Consider the following 19,140-nt stretch of genomic DNA (forward strand, 5'->3'; position numbering starts at 1 on the left):
TCCCAACCACTGCGCCACCAGGGAAGTCCCTAGGGTCTTTTTACCTTATACATTGGGAAGTGCCTTTGTACTTTGGCTCAGCATCTAACTTCTTATTTTTCTTTTTCCATAAATAATATACATTCATTGTAAAAGAAATTAGAAAATAGATTTAAAAAACCCCAAGTCCCCACCCTCTACTGTTATCATTTTGGTATGATTTTTGGTATAATTCTTCCTGAGAAATGGGTATGTGTATAGTTTCTCTAAACAGTAAATGATAAAACCATGAAGCTAGGATTATCCATACATATTATTTTGAAACCTGCTTTTTTCACCTAACAAAATAACTTCTGATTTGTTTTTATCAGTTTGAGGTCCAACATTGTAATCTTTCTTTGCTATTTTTCATTAATTTCTCAAATACCTGTTTGCCCTGATTAGCAGGACACCAAACATCATTCTGATTGAGGTTTCCTGCTTTCCTCTAGCCTCATGATTTTTCCACTATCTCTGGGGCCTTTTCAGTCCTAAGGGATCAGCTCTGCAAGCAGCCAAAGAAAAGCTTACTGGTCCACCTGCATGGTTGTTTCAGTTCCCACCACAAGGAGTCACTGTTGAGCACTAGTCTGGCACTGATAAACGGTCAGGTGGCTGTACATCTATAGGTGCCCTAGCTGGATTCAACATGAAACATTCAACGAGTATTTATGGAGTGATTATGTGTGCCAGCAGGGCTGGGCGTACGGAAGTGGACAAAAAAGAACATGTGTGAAACAGGTCATTGGCCCAGCTCCCCCATGCATGCCCTTTTGGATTCTTTCTTGCTAGCAGACTCTAATGATGGCTACGATCATCATCAAATAGCCCTGAATTGGGGGCTCTTCTGTCACTGAAGGTGACTGGTAGCATTCCTGGCATCTACCAGTAGAGGTAACGCTAGATACCAGTAGCACCCCTGCCCCATCCCTGTCATGACAAACAGGAATGTCTCCAGATGTTTCTAAATGTTCCAGGGAGGGTACAGAATTACCCCTGGTTGACTAGCTATACAGGTCATGTTATTCTTCACTCTAGTACAATGCTATTGACTCACCTAATATTCTCATAGTTAAAAAAGGCCTCTCACTCAGTGCAGACAAAACCTGCTTCAAGGAGACTTCTTCTCTCTACCTACTGTGAGAAGCAGCTGGCCATTTTCTCGCCTTTAAAAAATTGCACTGAATTACAATGTTATGTCATAAACATCTTCCTTTGTCAATAAATGTATTTCCTGCTCCTTTTTAACGCCTGAAATCTGCCACCATTTATTCCACCAGCCTCCTATTTCTAGAAATGTAGGTTGTATCCATTTTTTTTCCTGTTATAAGCATTGCTGCAGTGAACAACTTTGAGTGTTAACTTTGGGTACATCCTTGGCGATCCCTGTAGTGTGAATTCATAGGAGTGGAGTTCCTGCAGCAAAGTGTTTACATATTTTAAGACTTCTGGTGAATGTCGCCATATGGCTTTCCAAAAATTCGTACCAATTTATGCCTCTCCCTCCCACCGTCCCCCACAATGCATGAGAGTGAGCATTTGAGGTTAGGTTCTTTTTTAAAATTTGTTTGTTTGTTTGTTTTTTTAAACATCTTTATTGGAGTATGACTGCTTTACAATGGTGTGTTAGTTTCTGCTGTATAACAAAGTGAATCAGCTATACATATATATATATCCCCATAACTCCTCCCTCTTGCGTCTCCCTCCCACCCTTCCTATCCCACCCCTCTAGGTGGTCACAAAGCACCGAGCTGATCTCCCTGTGCTATGTGGCTGCTTCCCACTAGCTGTCTGTTTTACATCTGGTAGTGTATATATGTCCATGCCACTCTCTCACTTCATCCCAGCTTACCCTTCCCCCTCCCCGTGTCCTCAAGTCCATTCTCTACGTCTGTGTCTTTATTCCTGTCCTGCCCCTAGGTTCTTCAGAACCATTTTTTTTGTTGTTGTTGTTTTAGATTCCATATATATGTGTTAGCATACGGTATTTGTTTCTCTCTTTCTGGCTCACTTCACTCTGTATGACAGACTCTAGGTCCATCCGTGAGGTTAGGTTCTTAATTGCTTTTCAGAGTTAATATCTTCTCTTCAGAGTTGTGCTACTGAGTTCGGAAAAGTTCTCATGAATGAGCTGGACCCCAGTTCTTCCTGGGAGAGGGGTTTATGTCACCTCTCCATAGGCGGGGCATCATCCTTTGTAACATCCTGGGCTTGGTGAGACCTTGAGAGGGCCTCTAATCGGGTATTTTTCAAATTTTTTTTAATCGAGATACACAGTAACAAATATGATTTATATTGCAACCCTGTACACACACACACATACACAAATACACACACATGCACACATTCACATACACAACTAAAAGGAGTTTCATGAAACAATACTCATTCTTACTATACGTGATATTTTATACACTTTTTTCTATTTTATTCCATATCATTTGCCAAATGCTGGTGATGATCCACCACTTTGATTTCACACCCCACTTTTGGACTGTGAGCCACAGTTTGAAAAGAACACTGATATAATCAATCCTCCCACCACCACCAACCCTTGCTAAGCAGCTGAGATTCCTTTGACGATGTCCTACCTCGGATGCCACCCTTTGAGCCACTGGGACCTTGAAAGCAGTGACCAAGGGCTGTGCTCGTGCCCAGATTCCTCCAGCACCAGGGTCAGCTTGGAGAGAACCTCAGCTCAGTAAAGCACTATCCACTCAGCTCTGAGTCTCCTTAAAATCGTGCTCTACCTGCCTTTCCTCGCTGTTATGGTGCCACTCTTCTCATTTTAAGTTTAATTTAAACTTTTTTTTTTTGCGGTACGCGGGCCTCTCACTGTTGTGGCTTCTCCCGTTGCGGAGCACAGGCTCCTGACGCGCAGGCTCAGCGGCCATGGCTCACGGGCTCAGCCGCTCCGCGGCACGTGGGATCTTCCCGGACCGGGGCATGAACCCGTGTCCCCTGCATTGGCAGGCGGACTCTCAACCACTGCACCACCAGGGAAGCCCAATTTAAACGTTTTTAAGGAGTGTTTTTTTTTTTTTTTTTTTTTTTTTTTTTTTTTTTTTTAGTGGATACCTCTCTTCCTTAGTAGCCTTAAAGCTGCAAGAAGGCAGGGATCATACCTGTTTTTATTCACCATTTTATTCCCAGCTACATATCTAGCCCATAGGAGGGACTCAATAAATATCTCTGAATCAATACACCTTCCCGCTCATGTAGCCCAGGAAAACTCCCCGGTGCCTTAATGGACAGTCTTTCTTATAGATTGCAAAGCACCTCAGGATCTGGCTCCCATTTGGAAGCCCACTGTTCACATTTCCCCCGCAAGCCCTAAATATCCAATTAATCTATTAGTTACTTAGGGTTTCCTAGATCAGACATGGATTTTGCCTCTTGGTACTCACCCCCCTGCCTAGAATTCCATTCCCCTTTGTCCTCCTGGTGAATCCCTGTTTATTCTCAGGCCCAACTCCTGCCTCGAAGCTTCTGCACTTTGTTGAATGAAAAGTTTTTTGGGAAAGCCGCCTGACATGCTTGCTCCTGATCTCCACCAGGGGGAAGCAGTGAGCCACCCTCAAAGGATTCTTGCTTTAAATTCTCTTCGCTCAAAAATTATCATTGGTTTCTTGAAGCTTCGAACTATCTTGGGAGCTGGCTGGTTCCTGTCATTTCCTGCCCTTCATCTTAACCAAAAATGTTATCCTAATAGGGAAAAAAACAAGTGTCTTTCGCACCAGACTCTTGTTTCTTGAGCTTGGTATTCCCAGCTCTCAGCCAGAAAGCTGGAGTCTCCTACAGTAATAAAATCAGATATTTTAAATTCTGGTGTGTAGTGGGGACTCAATGAACGTTTGTTGAGGGACTGAAGGAATACAAGTTGTGATGAGAAACTCATATGGAAACCAAACATATGGAGACAAGGAAGCTTTATCTCTGGCCAAGAATGCATGTAATCTCAGTCTCTCTGTTTCTTAGAGCATAGGAGCAGCTTGATTTTAGAGTTGTTAACTCTAATCTTAGTTTTCTCCTTGGGTTTTGGGGCTATCCTTATTTCCCAGTGCCCGAGGAACCCCAAAGATAGGAAAGCTTAACCTTTTCATCTCTTCTCCCAGCTAGTTAGGTCAGCCTTAGCCTGACACCAAAGAATGTGCAATCATTCCTTCAACAAGCTCCAGAGACCCCGAAGCCAGGATATCCGAACCGTTCCTTATCGTGTCAGCTATGGCCTGAAACCACAAACATTCATTCCCTCATTTAACAAAGTTTATCGAAAGCCTACAGTATGCCAGGCACTGTTCTAATCTCTGAAAATGTATGCTTAGATGTCTGTCCTTAGGGAGTTTACATTCTAGTGGGGGAGACAGGCAATAAATTATATCATAATAAGCATGTACATTAGGAAGTGTGTTAGAATAAGTGCTGTGGAGCACTCCAAGGCTGGAGACCTCAGGTATGAAGACCACGGGCTCCCTTCCTGAGCCTTCCTGTCCTGGGTCACAGCTGCCTTATCAGAGGAGAAGCTGGTGGGGGCATAGCTCAGGTATCAGAGCGCTGTTGCCGTGACTTTCTCTTTTCTGATGTTTGCTCTTTCTCTCTATTCTGTTTCTTGGCTTTTTGATTATTTCTAGCTTACTAATGTGTGGTCATTTGTATCTTCACTTTCCGAAGGAAAAACCCAGGTTCAATGTAATGGAAGACCCTGCTTTTCTCCCTCCCTCTCTCTCACCCCTCCCTCCTATACACATGTATCAAGCACTCACTACACATCCGGTACTGTGCTGGGTTCCAGGGCCTGACGACCTTCTTGGGGCTTCAGGGTAGAGCTGAGACCAAGAGGAGGAGGAGGAGGTCTCCTAATGACCGGGGGGTGGGGGGAGCACTTCGAAGTGCATTGCTTCCGCAAGGGAGCTCGGAGCATCCCAGGCGTGGAGAGACCAGTGTGGCTGGCCCACTGGGAATGTTGGGCAGAGAGGTGGGAGCTGGCATCAGACAGGGGGCAGGGCCAGCCGCCACGGTGGACCATGGCACAGAGCTTGCATGGCAGGGTTTTGAGTAGAAGATGCCTGGATTACTTGTCCAGTTTTCAAACAAACACTCTGGCTGCAGAGTGGGTGGGTGGCTTGGAGTGAGATGCCAGGAAGCGTCAGAGGAGCCCAGGGTGCCACTGGCAGACAGGTGCCCTGGGAGCTTGCTTTGTTGAGTCCCCCTCCAGCTCCTCCTCTTGAGTTTCGGGGGTGGGTGGAGGAGCAGGGAACTGGCAGCCAGGAGAAAAACAGGATGCAGAGTGGCCCCGAAATAGGACAGCCTCAGATGCTCTCTGGTATCTCCGCAGTTTGCGTATTGAATGAAGCCCACCAGAACCCCGCCTTCCACTCTAGCCTTCCTTCCACGGGAACAAAGAGTAGGAGTCGTCTTGATTGCCCTATTGTTCCAGTTGCTTCTAACTTCGGGAGGGCTGGGCTGGGTGGCGGAGGAAGAGCCGCCCCTTCCACAGCCCGCCGTGTCTGGTGTGTTCCAGCGCCATGTCCTCATCCGTTCTCCAGCGTCCTGTTCTGTGGGTTCTCAGGAATCCCTTACACAGCGTGACTCCGCGTTAGGACTCCTGATTGCAAGCGACGGAAACCTGATGTGATTACCCTTCCGCAGACACGGCTCATTCATTCAGTATAAATTTCGATTGAACATCCTTTGTTTCGGTCTCGGTGGGGGACTAGGGACACAGTGGCGGGCAAGGCCAGTCAGCTCCCGCGGACCTTGTGTTCCAGACCCGAGCTGTCCAATATGGCGGCCACTAGGCTCACGTGGTGAATTAAACTTATGTTCATTGAAGTGAGATAAAATTGAAATTTCACCTCTTCCATGGCACTAGCCGCACTTCAAGTGATCCATAGCCACCTGTGTCTAGTGGCCACCCTATTGGCACGGTCCTAGGTCGTTTCCATCATCACAGAAAGTTCTGTTGGACGGCACTTTTCTAGAATATGTCGAGAGAAACAATACACAAGAGAAATAGCAAATGGTGATCAGTTTTATGTGGAGAATTAAAATAGGGTGATAACGATGGTGGCTAGGTGGCCAGCTTTGATGGGGTGGCCACAGAGAGAGGGTCAGTCAGAGCTCTACCAGAGAAGCAGAACCAGTAGAATAAATATATTAAGAGATTCACTGCAAGGATTTGGTTTATGTGATTGTGGTGCCTGGCTGGGTAGGTCTGAAATCCGTGGGGTAGGCGGTCAGGAAGGGCGGGCTGGAACGACTGGGCATGAGCTGAAGTCGCTGTCCATGGGCAGAATTTCCTTTTCTTCAGGGAAGCCTTAGTCCTGCTCTTAGCGCCTTTCAGTGGATTGAGCCAGCCCTTCCAGATTATCGAGGGTAATCTCCCTTACTTACAGCCAACTGACTGTGGACTTTAATCACATCTACAAAATACCTTCACAGCAGGAATATAAATTAATAATTGCTTGAATTACTGGGGACTGTGCCTTAGCCACGTTGACATATTGAACTGACCATGACAGTGAGCCTCTCTGGGGAGGTGACATTTAAACTAAGCCTTGAATGACAAGAAGATACAGGTATGAGAAGACTGGGGGAAGAACATTTTGAGCAGAAGAAACAGGTCATCAAATCTCAAAAGCACTGTTAAGAAGCAGAAAGAAGACCCACGTGGCTGAACCGCGGGACGTGTTCTGATAACCCATTCCTATGTAACAATCTACTCCACAGTTTAATGGCTGAAAACAGCACCTACATTGTTATCTTTCATGATTCCCTGGGTTGGCTGGGCTCAGCTGGGTGGTTCTTTGGTTGCGTGTGTTACGGGCTTGACTGGGCTGGAACGTTCAAGATGGTACATGTGCGTGGATGGCAGTTGACACTGCTTGTTGGATGGGAGTTCAGCCTGGGCTGTTTATGGGGCACCCACATGTTGCGTGTGGCTTGGGCTTCTTATGTTGGAGTGAGCATTCCAAGAGGCAGGAATTGGAAGCCACCAGTTGCCTTAGAAGCTAGTCCTGGAACAGGTACAGTATTGCTTTTGCTGGTGACTGTATCAGTGAGGGGTCAATCAGGGAGCAGAACCGCTCTGAGGGTAATGGAAAAAAGAATTTATCATAGGAGTGCAGACCTTATACAACGGTAGGAGGAGCTGGGGAAGTAAAAGTTTGAAAGGACTAACTGGAGGTTCAGAGCAAAGCCTCTAACCTGCCCTGATAAGGGAAGCCAGCCTGGGTTGTTGGGAACTTCTGGAAGCAGCATGTCCAGTTGTTGCAGGGGGACCATGAAGAGGGGCTGGTGCAGATGCCAGTGGAAGGTTATTGGTTCTTTGGAGCTATCGCCTCTGTGAGTTTGCAGGAAGTGTCTGGTGGTGGACCCGAGGTCACCGTTGATCACCAGGGTCCACGTCAGGAAGGAAAGTTGGCCATGGAGCAGGGAAAATGGAGGATGAACTCCATCTTCCGCACCTGCCGCCTGCTGCCCTTGCCACCCTTCAGAGCAAGACGGATGCTGCTTCACTTTCTCTGCCCTAATCTGGTACATGTTCACTTTTGGCCAACTCTGACCTGAAGCCACAGAGAACAGGAATCTGGAAACGTGGTACCAGCCTAGCCAAGTCGACAATAGGCTAGTACAGCGCAGGGAACAGGGGTGGCAGGGAGAAGGTGCAGGTGGCGGTGCAGGCGGGGACCAGCTCCTGGGGAGCCTCGGAGCCACGGCAGGAAAAGCAGAATGGGAGGCTGTTGGAGGGGGTTTGAAGAAGGGAATCGTCTTGAGTTGATTTCACTTCACTCATAAGGCAAAGATGGATGGAGCTGGCTTTAGGCAAAGTTCAATCCATCAGTCAGTCTCTCTCCCTCCCCCTTCATCTTAGCTCTGCTTCCCTCGGGGTCGGCCTCAACCCTCCCTATCTATTTAACTCTACCTCACTTTCCTCATCTGCAAAATGGGCATGCTGATAATATCTTCCTCATGGCGTGGTTGCAAGAAAAGAGTTAATATAAACACTTAGCCTGATGTCTGGCAAACCAAGTGCTTAATATATGATCACTATGATTATCCTTATTATTTTATTTATTTATTTATGGCTGCATTGGTTCTTTGTTGCTGCGTGCGGGCTTTCTCTAGTTGCAGCAAGCGGGGGCTGCACTTCATTGCGGTGCGTGGGCTTCTCATTGCGGTGGCTTCTCTTGTCGCGGAGCACGGGCTCTAGGCACGTGGGCTTCGGTAGTTGTGGCACGCGTGCTCAGTAGTTGTGGCTCGTGGGCTCTAGAGCGCAGGCTCAGTAGTTGTGGCGCACAGGCTTAGTTGCTCCACAGCATATGGGATCTTCCCAGACCAGGGCTCGAACCCGTGTCCCCTGAATTGGCAGGCGGATTCCTAACCACTGCGCCACCAGGGAAGCCCCATCCTTATTATTCTTTTAAGTCAGCTTCCTCCTGCACACTGCCCCCCACCCCACCCCAGCCCCTTCCCTCCCAAGCTGAATCTGAAACAGTGTATTTTCCCCACAAGCCTCTGGCTGCTCCCTGGGGCACAGGACATCCCCCCGCCGCCCGCCCCGCACACCAGCCTTTATCTTACAGCCCCGGAAGCAGAGCCCCAGGTCAGCACCCAGTCCAGGGCTTAAGCTGCCCTTCCCAATACAGCCTCTATTTCTGCTGTCTTGCAGGCCACATTCTGGCCCCTCTGTCTAGCCCACCTGCCGCTTCACACAACCAGCTCTGGCTTTTGTGAAACCACCACACTCACATCCCCCCGACCCCGTCCCACCCCAATGAGAACAAAGAGAACCTGGCTCCCCGCTGTCATCTCTGATCAGCACCGTGGTTGCACCCAGCAGGTGCTGAGCAGAATTGGGTGCAAAACTGACACTGAACTTGTACTATATGGTATGCAGGGGCTGAACTGTTTGAGGATTGTGGGTTCCATATGCACTGCACCCGATCAGTCAAGTCAGACCCAGGCGGACTGTTACAGCTTAGAGTCAGATCCCAGCTCCTTCTCCCAGGCTTCTGATGTCTTCACACCCAGCTACCCTGATCTTCCTGCTTTTCCTTGAAAGGCCTGCTTCAGGGCCTTTGCATGGGTCCTTCTTTCTGCCTGGAATGTGCTGCTCCAATCTTCCTCTGGCTGGTTCCTTGTCGTTTTGGTTTCAGCTCAGATGAGACCTTCTCCTGATCCCACCTTCATCTCAGTCACTCACTCATTTCTTCATGGTCCCGATCACAGATACAATGATTTTGTTTTAAGTATTTGTTTCTCTACCCCTTCTCACTAGAACAGTGGTTCTCAGACCTGGATGTGCATCAGAATCCTCCAGAGGGCTCCACTCCCAGAGTTCCCGTTTCAACTGGTCCAGGTCAGCACCTAGGAATTGCATTTTTAACAAGTTCCCAGGTGATGCTTCTGCTCCTGGCTTGGGGACTGCATTTTGAGAGCCACTGTGCTGGAATTGTCCCAGGGCCTGGCTCAGAACTAGAGTGTAAAGAGTAGTTACTGAATGATTGAATGAGTGGTGGTCCATGGTAATGGTAACAGCACATACTGAGTTCTTACCGGGCCAAGAGCTGTCCTGGGTAATTGACATGCAGCACTGGCTTATTTAATCCTTTCAACAACCTCACGAGGTCCATGTGATTATTATTTCTATTTTCTGGTAAGAAAACTGAAGCTCAGAGTCACACAGCAACTAAGTACCAGAGGCAGGGTTTGAACCTGGGTCCATCTGACTCCTGTCGAGCCGAGGCTCCCTCATTAGAGAGAGGTGGGGGGAGTTCCCTGGCAGTCCGGTGGTTAGGACTCCACACTCTCACTGCCGAGGACCCGGGTTCAATCCCTGGTCGGGGAACTAAGATCCCACAAGCTGTGTGGCACGGCCAAAATAAATAAATAAAAATAAAAAACCAGAGAGAGAGAGAGAGCGAGAGAGAGAGGTGGGGACAGCTTTCCCCTTAACTTTGGGAGGTCCATCTATCTCTGCTGAAGTGGCTGCCCTTTGGGGGCGTTGCAGGGATGTAGCAGCTTAAAAGAGCTTGAGATAAAAAGAAATTACTTAAAGCCTGGATGTAACTACCAAGTAACAGCAACATCGCCTGTTGACAGAGCAACTTCTGTTGTAGGAAGTACCTGCATACAGATGACCCCATTTGATTCTCACAACCCTGTGAGTGGTGGGCAGATGAGTACACATTTCACAGGTGAGAACACTGAGGCCAAAATAAGGTCACTTTGACCCTCCCATGGTCCCACAGAGCTGGAATTGGAACTGCGATGTCCCATTCCTGATTCTCAGCGCAGAGCCCTTTCTGCTGTATGCCGTTGGGGTATGGTGGTGGCGGCCATGTTTCCCCTCCAGGTGGAATCCTCGAACTGGAGAGCCGGGCGCTGCCCCAAGCCGGGTGTGGCTGGGAAAGCTCAGAAGCCCCTTGATCTGCTTCTGAGTCCAGGGAGGCTCTTCCTTCTCCTGGCAGGGTTGAGTCTTTCTTGGTGACTGTTTCTGCCCTTCTCAGCCGTGGTCCTAAGAACGGGAGGCGTCCTTGGCCATATGAATGTGTTTGAAAAGTTCAGTAAATGTGCAGGAGGAAAGCAGGGAGGGCAGGGAGGATGGAGAGAAATGTTATTACCTTGTGTTGTTATTTGAACCAAGTTATTTTCCCCTCCCCCTAAAATGTCCCAACACTGTGACACTCAGTTTTTTTTTTTTTTTCTGCATTGTTTACTTATTTTCCTGATTACGGACTTACAGTCTTATATGAGAAGTATGCAGTCTATTGTTTGGGGAAGGAAAAAAAAAGGCTTTGTTTTGACCATAATTTGCATGCTAGTTAGTATTTTAAAAATGGATCCATAGGAAGAAAAAGTCTAGAAGGAAATGCACTTGGATATTTACCATAGTTGTTTTTGGAGTAAGGTGATGTTATTTCTGTTTTGCTTATCTCCATTTTCTATCTTTCTGGGCAAGGAACAAGTGATGATGTAATTTAAACCAAAAAAAAAAAAATTAGAAGGAAAAAAGTCTTCCTTGAACCCAGCTTGTTTACCTTTTTCTGTACCCACCCCTTTTGTTATTTCTATGATTTCCTCATTGATTAACCCCCTTCTTTGTACCTCAAAAGGGCAAACTTCCTGCTGCATCTTCCTGAAGTTAAATTCCCTGTGGCTTAGACAATTCTTGATGATGCTCTAAAATGCAACTTAAATGCCACCACTGCCGGGAAGGCTGCCTAGATTGCCCCTGCTCCACTCTTGTGTTATTCATCCTGCAGTTCTCTTGTAGTTGTTCTGATATATAAATCTCCCATATCAGATTAGAAATTCCTGGATAGCAGGAGCCATCACAAAAATAACAATTAATTATTAAAAGTATGCTCTGGGCCTCCCTGGTGGCGCAGTGGTTGAGAGTCCGCCTGCCGATGCAGGGGATACGGGTTCGTGCCCCGGTCCGGGAGGATCCCATATGCCGCGGAGCGGCTGGGCCCGTGAGCCATGGCTGCTGAGCCTGCGCATCCAGAGCCTATGCTCCGCAACGGGAGAGGCCACAACAGTGAGAGGCCCGCATACCACAAAAATAAATAAATAAATAAAAGTATGCTCTGTATCAGGTACTGTTCTTAACTGATTTTAAGGGTAACTTCACTCAGTCTTCAGAACTTGCCCATGAGATAGGGACTGTTGTAGTCCCCAGTTTTCAGATAAGAGAACTAAGGTGCAGGGAGGTGAGCCTAGTGACCCAAGGTCACGTGCAGTGAATTGTAGGGTGCCAGGATTTGAGCTCGGGCTGACCACAGGCTCTTTTTCTTTCTTGCTTCTTTTGTTTTCTATAGAGTACTTAGCACAGTAGCAGAAGTATCATTGAGGGGGAGGTTGAAGCATTTCTAGATTTGCCCCAGGAGAGATAAGTGAGAAATAGAGAGTAGTTTCTGTCTGTATCACTGGTTGGCTTGTGTGGTGGAGATAACAGACAGATAATGAGAGAGAATTCTCTCTAAATCAGGGGTCAGTGAAGTATAGCCCACCGGCCAAATTCGGCCCTCTGCCTGCTTTTGAAAATAAAGTTTTATTGGAACACCGCCACACCCATTTGTTGACATTGTGAAATAAAATTCACATTTAATGGCAAGACAAGAAAAATTTAAATATAAAAAATTAAAGATAACATTCCTTTTTGATCTTGTAAGAGGCCACGATGACGCTTAGATCTGGATCGTGCACCCTGTCAACAGTACGTCATTTAACGTACAGCCCTCTGTCTCAAAAACTTACATAACTGTACCTTGACTTCTAATGGGCAGAACAGTTCTTGGAGCTTTCCAAGATGCCATTCCTGTGTTATAATCCTCAATTCGTCTCGAATAAAATTTTCCATTTCTTTCTTAGATCGATGGATTAATTTTTTGTTGACAACATATTATATTGTCTACGGCTGTTTTCACATGGCAACAGCAGAACGGAGACCGTATGACCCAGAAAGCCTAAAATATTTACTACCTGGCTTTTTACAGAAAAAGTTTTGCTGACCCTTGTTGTAAAAGACCAAGCAAGAAATACTGAGTGTTGGCTAAAACAAATACTCAGATGCTCTAAGGCAGGAGAGATCTCAGTCTGATGTTAAGAAGAACTTCCTCTGGGAGGAGGGAAGTAAGTACACGATGAGATTGGGGGACATTGACAGCGGAGAGCTCTTCGATGAGGGTGAATTACTATTTGCACAGTGGTACAGCATTACCTGGAGCTGCCCTTTATTGAGCACTTACTATACACTAAAGCCTCAGGGGAAGGAAGTAAAGGCAGGGAGGATGGACGGGCCCCAGAGAGATTAAGTAACTTGCTCGGGGTCACACAGCTGCTACAGGGTAGAGCGTGCACTCAAACCCACGCCAGACTCACTAGAAACATGCGCTTTCTACTGTTTCTTGCAGTGTCCCGTGTACCGACTTTTCTTGTCCGTTTCCCACCAGACTGTGAGTTTTTTGGGGGATGGGGATCACATCTCAATATCTCTTGAGTGCTGCCTGGATGGTGCCCCCGAGGGTCACTCTCACTTAGGGGGGTCTGTGGTTCTCTTTGGGGAACGTGTCACACCATCCCAATAGGATCCTGAATTTGGGGGTGCCTGCGCTCCAGATCTCCCTGCTGCCTCCACTCCTACTTGGGAAAGGAAACCCGAAATGCCTGCCTTCCCTCAGTGACACAGACCTGTTGATGTGTCCCACCCCCACCTCAGCCCTGTCCTTGGGAACAGAGGTCGGTTTAGCCCCATCATCTGATCATCTTCTTACTTTAGCGCTTTTGTTTTTCCCTTCTCCGTCTGGTACTTTGTGGAGGAGAAATGAGACAGACAAGCTTTGTAATCGGATACCAGGACACCAGGGGTGATGGTGACATTGTTTTTCAAGCTCTAACTTCTAAAGACCTTCTGCCTTCATTGTCATGGAAGGCGGAGGGACTGAGTGGCAGGCTGTATTTTTGCTCTAAACCCTAGGCTCCTTGCTGAAAAAAGTTGGGGTCAAATAGCTGGTTGGCTGCAAACACTTGGACGCTTTTTCCTCCCAGTATTTATTGCCTTGGACGCCATCTGACCGGGGCTACTATGTGATGATTCTTGACGACCACCAGGGGGCGCTGCCTGATAATCTTCCTTTAGCTGAGACGCCAAAGAATTTGCTCAAGTGCCACAGAAAAAAAAGACCTACATTAAGGTGCAAACTGGAAGGAAGCTCGGTCTAATCACCTCAACTTTCAAATAGGAAAAAAGGAGTTCCTGAGAGGAGAAGGGCTTGACCCATCTACGGCAGGGAACAATGTAGGCTGAATTCCCTGTTATAGAGAGAGCATCTGGTCAGGCTGAGAACCAGGGGGAACTTCAGTCTCTTTTCCTGGCTGGCCTTACATGAGCTGCACAGCATCGGAGCAGCTCCTGGTTCCTGCCTGCCTCCAGTCTGCTCAGATGGGGGTCTTGCTGTCACTAACCTTCCTGCAGCACTCATGTCACTGAAGCTCTTATCTCCGTCTCCCTGCTACACTGAGAAACCAGTTAAGAGAAGGAGATGATCTGTAAAGGAGGAAGCTTGAGATGTAGCCTTCAAATAATGACTCGTGGAGACGCAAAGGGAGCTCGGAAGGGACAGTGGCTTCATTCCCTTGGGAGACGTCTGGAAGTGCATGGGTCCAGACATGGGGTAACTCCAGCCGCATGGGGGCCTCCTGGAGGCTGTCAACAGGATGGCTGTGAGAAGCAGCAGGACGTGCTTTGATTGAAATCACTGCCTTGGCCTTTGCCACGTGCCCGGCACTGGGGCACAGAGATAAAAAAGACATAGGCTACAGTTGGCAAGGGGCTGAGCTCCTGGGTTCTTCTTCCAGCCGGCCCGGCCAGTTTGTGGCACAGTTGGGAGGGTGTGTGAGTTCTGAGACTGGCATGTGCATCCTGGCTGGGCCACTGGACTGTAGTGAAGCTGGTTCAGCCCCTTCCCTGTCAGAGCCTCTGTCTTTGAAACAGGCATGAAAGTGCCTGGCCGTCTCATGGTTGATGCATGGAGCAGATGACATGAGAGATAGCCCGTGTCGGGCTACCTCTGCTACCTGAGCAGAGCCGTGCTTTGGTCCTTTTGGCTGGTGTGAACTGGGAATCAGATGAACCAAGTGAATGGGCCAAGCCAAAGGTCTCTCTCTCTGCTCCCCTGTTCTGCCTCCAGCCTGCTTCTCGAAGGCAGACTCCTCCAGAGCGGAATGGTCCGAGGGCCCCAGAGCTGGTAAAGCCCACTCCCCAATGGGTGTGGGCAGCCGAGGGTCATGCCAGGACTTCGGTCAAGCCCCCGAATTTGCCAGAGCTAATGCCCCATGGATGGGGGGTGGGCAGTGCAGCCCTTTTATGATTTTGGATTAGAAAAAGGATAACAACTCATCACAGCCTTCCTTTAATACATTTGAGAGGTTGGAAAAGTTTCCATCATCTTTTATAGAACCGTAGGACTATATTTATTTCCCCAAAGGGAGCAAGATTCTGGACTAAAGGGCTTTTAGGCAGGGGATCCATCGGTTTCCATTAGGTCCTTCCTCACTGTGGACTGTCTCCGGGTCCGGGGTGGGGGTGATGTGCTTAAGAACAATGATCGTTGTTCATCCCATCGGATGTCGGGTCACCACATCTCAGGCCCCAGGCAGCAGGTTTCCTTGGGCTCCTCAGTGATAGCATGTAAAGGGCAGCTCGGGGTTTCTTAGCCTTGGCACTGTTGATGCTTCCGGCTGGATGATTCTTTGTGGTCGGGCTGTCCAGTGCATTGTAGGCTGTTTAGCAGCATCCTGCTATACCAGTAGCTTTGATGCCAGTAGCATCCGTCCCCAACCCCCGCCTCCACCGGGAAATCAAACATGCCTCCAGGCATCCTCAGGTGTGCCCGGTGGAGAACCACTGTCTGGACTTCTCCAAGGCGCTGCAGGCTTCGCCCAGCTGATGATGCTCCTGCTCGGACGGTGATGGTGACGAGGATGACAACGATGATGACAAGTGAAGTATCCTGAGGCCAGATGAAAGCCAGGAAAGTTTGTGAAGACCCAGGGTATATAAAAGCACAGAAACACATAACTGAGTTGGACTTTGGCTTATCATGCCCAGAGTGTCGTTTTCCCAGGGGTCTTTAGTCAAATTTTCAGGAACCAGATGAAAACTAGGAGCCTTGATGTACCATCCTCCCTCCAGCACAGACACACACACACACACACACACGCACGCACATGCATGCACGCACGCAGGCGTGCGCTCACTCTCACATGCATAATCCTTCCCTCTCTCCTCAGGGACCTAGTTAAAACTTCCATCACTTTTGGAGGTAAACAGCTCTCCATGCCCTGACTTCTTCAGCCAGGAGAGCCTGGACCAGCCACGTGGCCTCCCTGAGCCTGGGGACAGGAAGGACGGGCAATAAACCCTTCCCCCGTGCTTCTGTGTCTCAGGTTTGACCTTCATGCTGGGCCAGTGAGCTGACGGCAGTAACCACGTCCCCACCCTCACCGATAGCTGTACAGTTCACACCGTGGCTTCTGGCTGTGATTGTTATTCTTGCATTGATGCCCGTGGCTTCTGGCTGTGATTGTTATTCTTGCATTGATGCCCGTATCAGCTCAGAGACACCCCTGGGGATTCTTTGAACATAAGAAGTAGTTCCCATCTTTGTACTCGTCTCTTCTGCCTGTGACACTCTTTCTGGGACTGGCTTCTTCCCATTATTTGCTCTCAGCTCTGGATGTGCTCGCTACCGGGGATTAGTCTGATTATCTTCTCTGTCATTACTCAGGGAAGCTCGGGGGCTGGGAGAACCCCGGGGGAGGGGCCGAACACAGCCCCAGCGAGTTCCGGGGAACTTTCTAGAGGAAGGAACAGCCACACTGAGTTCCGAGCATGACAGGCTGTGTTTGGGCTTCTTCGCTGGCTTCCTGTGTTGATTATTTTGTTTTATTGCCCACCAGATGCCAACTCTCAAATCTGCTCAGGGTGTTTTTGTTTTGTTTTTCTGTCAAATCATCCTAGCTCAAAAAAAAAATTTTTTTTTTTCCAATATCTTTTTGGACCATTTTTGGGGCAGTATCTTTCTGGACCATTCTGTGTTGTGAACGCTGCCTGAAGACTTTCAGTGCCAAAGTCAGTCATGTGCATGTTCTGTTTTTGGAAAGCAGGATGTTGTACGTACAGAAAACGCCAGGACGTGACCCAGCTCCATCCACTTTCCTTTGATCCCTGTACCCATGACCAGAAGGTGAAACAGGATTTTAAGTTAAATTCCTCCTAAGCCCTGGCCATGGGCTTTATTTGGCAAGGACTTTCATTGGGTATGCCAATTTTATGAGGAGACACTGGGCTTTTGGTGAAGGGGAATTATGACATCAGGTTTGGGCCCGAAAAGGTTGGGACGGAAGAGATTAGAGGTTTCGTTATGAAGGAAGGGCTTGGTGTCCAGTGAAGTTTTCCAAATATTCATGGTGCCAATGAATGTGGAAAGGGAGGATTTAAAATGCCCCCATGCCTCGGGTGTCTCACTCTGCATAGATGTTTGCTCTTCCCTACTGTGTCCAAGGCGTCGCTCCATACTTACGATGTGCTAGACACATCTTAGGATTTTCCATGATGCGTTATCCTTGTAACAACTGTGTACGGTCAGGGCTGCCCTGTGAAAAGGGAGGAGATGGAGTTCAGAGAGGTGGATGAATGTAGCCAAGGCTGCACAGCATAGGCAAGTCACGAAGCCGGCCTTGCACTTGGGAGTTTGGCATGTAACCACGCCCCAGGCCCTGAGGAGAGACGGGAAGGGAGTGGCATTGATTGAGAACCCAGGTGCTCTACAGAAGTGGCTCGGCCAAGGTCACCTGGACTCGCTCAGGTCTGCTTAGACGTGAGTTTTGAGGAACATGAACTCATTGGGCGACAGTGACCTGTTGGCCCAGGTATCGCCGGCAGGTGGTTTGATGCCCTGGGAGTCGATTGTGACCGGGTTGCACGTGGCTGATCCTGGAGGAAGCGGTACGTGAGAGGGAGGGAGAGGTGGGGTGACATGGGGGGGTGGGGTGGGGATGAGGCCTGGAGCCTGAAGGGGAGTCCTGCTCTTTGAGGTCAGGCAGCTGCTGCCCTGACTTCTCTGGTTCTCTTTAATAGGAATAGAATAATAGTGCCTGTGTTTTCTCTAAAAGACAGGTTTGAGGAGGCAGTGAGGTGATGCATCTAAAGGCTTGTGGCCCAGCCCTGGCGTACAGTATGTGCTCAGTAAATACATGGCAGTTGTTACTTGCGCTATTATTGCTAGTGATCTGGCTCAAACAGAGGTTTCTCGGGGGTAGGTAAGCATGGCCGCTGCCTGGGAAAGTTTCTTTAAATGAAACATCAGGTAAAGGGGAGACCTGGGCTTTGGTGCAGTGAGGGGGGCATCACAGTTGTCTGCTTCCCGGTGCGCTGAGCTCAAATTTCAACCGCCGTGGGCCAGTTTCGAGGTCTGAAGGGCGCTGTTCCTCAGTGCCAGCAGCCGGGGTGATCCTAGGAACATGCTGGGCATTCCGGGTGGGCTCCGCTCAAGGGGAGGGGAAAAGGAAGCAAGTGGGGGAGACTTTTCCACAAAACAGGTGTCATTCCACTAAGCATCGGCTCTGCTGTCACATGGTCCTGGTTTCAAATGCTGGGCTCCTTGTGACCTTGGGAAGTTGGTCTGCTTCTCCGAGCATCAGTGTCCCCATCTGCACAGAGGGGTTGAGGCCGTGGAGTTGAAAGGACTACGGGAGCCTGGAGCAATCGATGGTTAGCAAGCTGGAGACGGCCCAGAGGAGCAGGCAGGGACTCGGGCTGGGGGACCAGCTTGGGTGCCAGAGATCAAGGTGAGCAGGGACAGAGGTCAACGCTGATACCACGGGTCGTCTGCTCTACACTTTGCACCTGCATTGCCGGAGTGATGCCTCTCGGGCCAGAGAACATCCCTGGATTCTACAGCCACCGGCTGCTTCTCTCTCTCTGACACACCAGACTCCTCACAGACATGGGCTGGGGCCAAAGTCCCCCCGCAGCAGAAAAACAGCTCAGAACACAGCACCCCGGATTGAGAGCCGAGGCATTCCTTGAATCCCCGGCCTACTTCCTGGGTCACATCACTCAAGCCTCACTTTCTCTCTTTAAAAAAGAGAATCGGAATTCTCATTCTCCTCACCTGCCCAGGTGTCGGTGAGGGTCAAACCAGGTGACATCCAGGAAGGGCTTTGCAAGCTGTCTAATACCTACAGTTGGACGGGTGGTTACTTTTACTGAGGATGGCTGGGTCTGAAGTGCCAGCTTTATCCGGGGCCATTAGCAAAGAAGAGGTGGAATCTCCCTTGAAATAAATTCCCCAGAGCTCTGGTTGGTTGCCCCAAAACATATGCAGGCAGACACAATACAAATGTCACAAAAAAATACTCAAATGTCTTTGATGGCCCATCCTGGAAAGTAGAGCCTGGTTGGAGAGGTTGGATGATGTTTTAGTATATAGTTCACTCCTGCATTCAGCTTTAACCGGCATTTGTCAGAAACCTCCCTGGGCCTAGTACTGGGGGAGAGGTCCCAGCTTTGTGGCCTTGGGTAAGTCATTTCATCTGTGAGCCATCATTTCC

The 19,140-nt window shown here is 48.8% G+C and overlaps 1 protein-coding gene across 1 annotated transcript in view; it reads left to right on the top strand.

The window, feature by feature from the left end:
- KSR2 (kinase suppressor of ras 2) overlaps positions 1-19,140 on the top strand; it is a gene marked incomplete at both ends in the record, with an annotated part of 396,922 nt that overhangs the window by 83,324 nt on the left and 294,458 nt on the right. The window lies entirely within an intron of this gene.

Source organism: Hyperoodon ampullatus (assembly GCF_949752795.1).
Source record: "Hyperoodon ampullatus genome assembly, chromosome: 13".
Lineage (NCBI taxonomy): Eukaryota > Metazoa > Chordata > Mammalia > Artiodactyla > Ziphiidae > Hyperoodon > Hyperoodon ampullatus.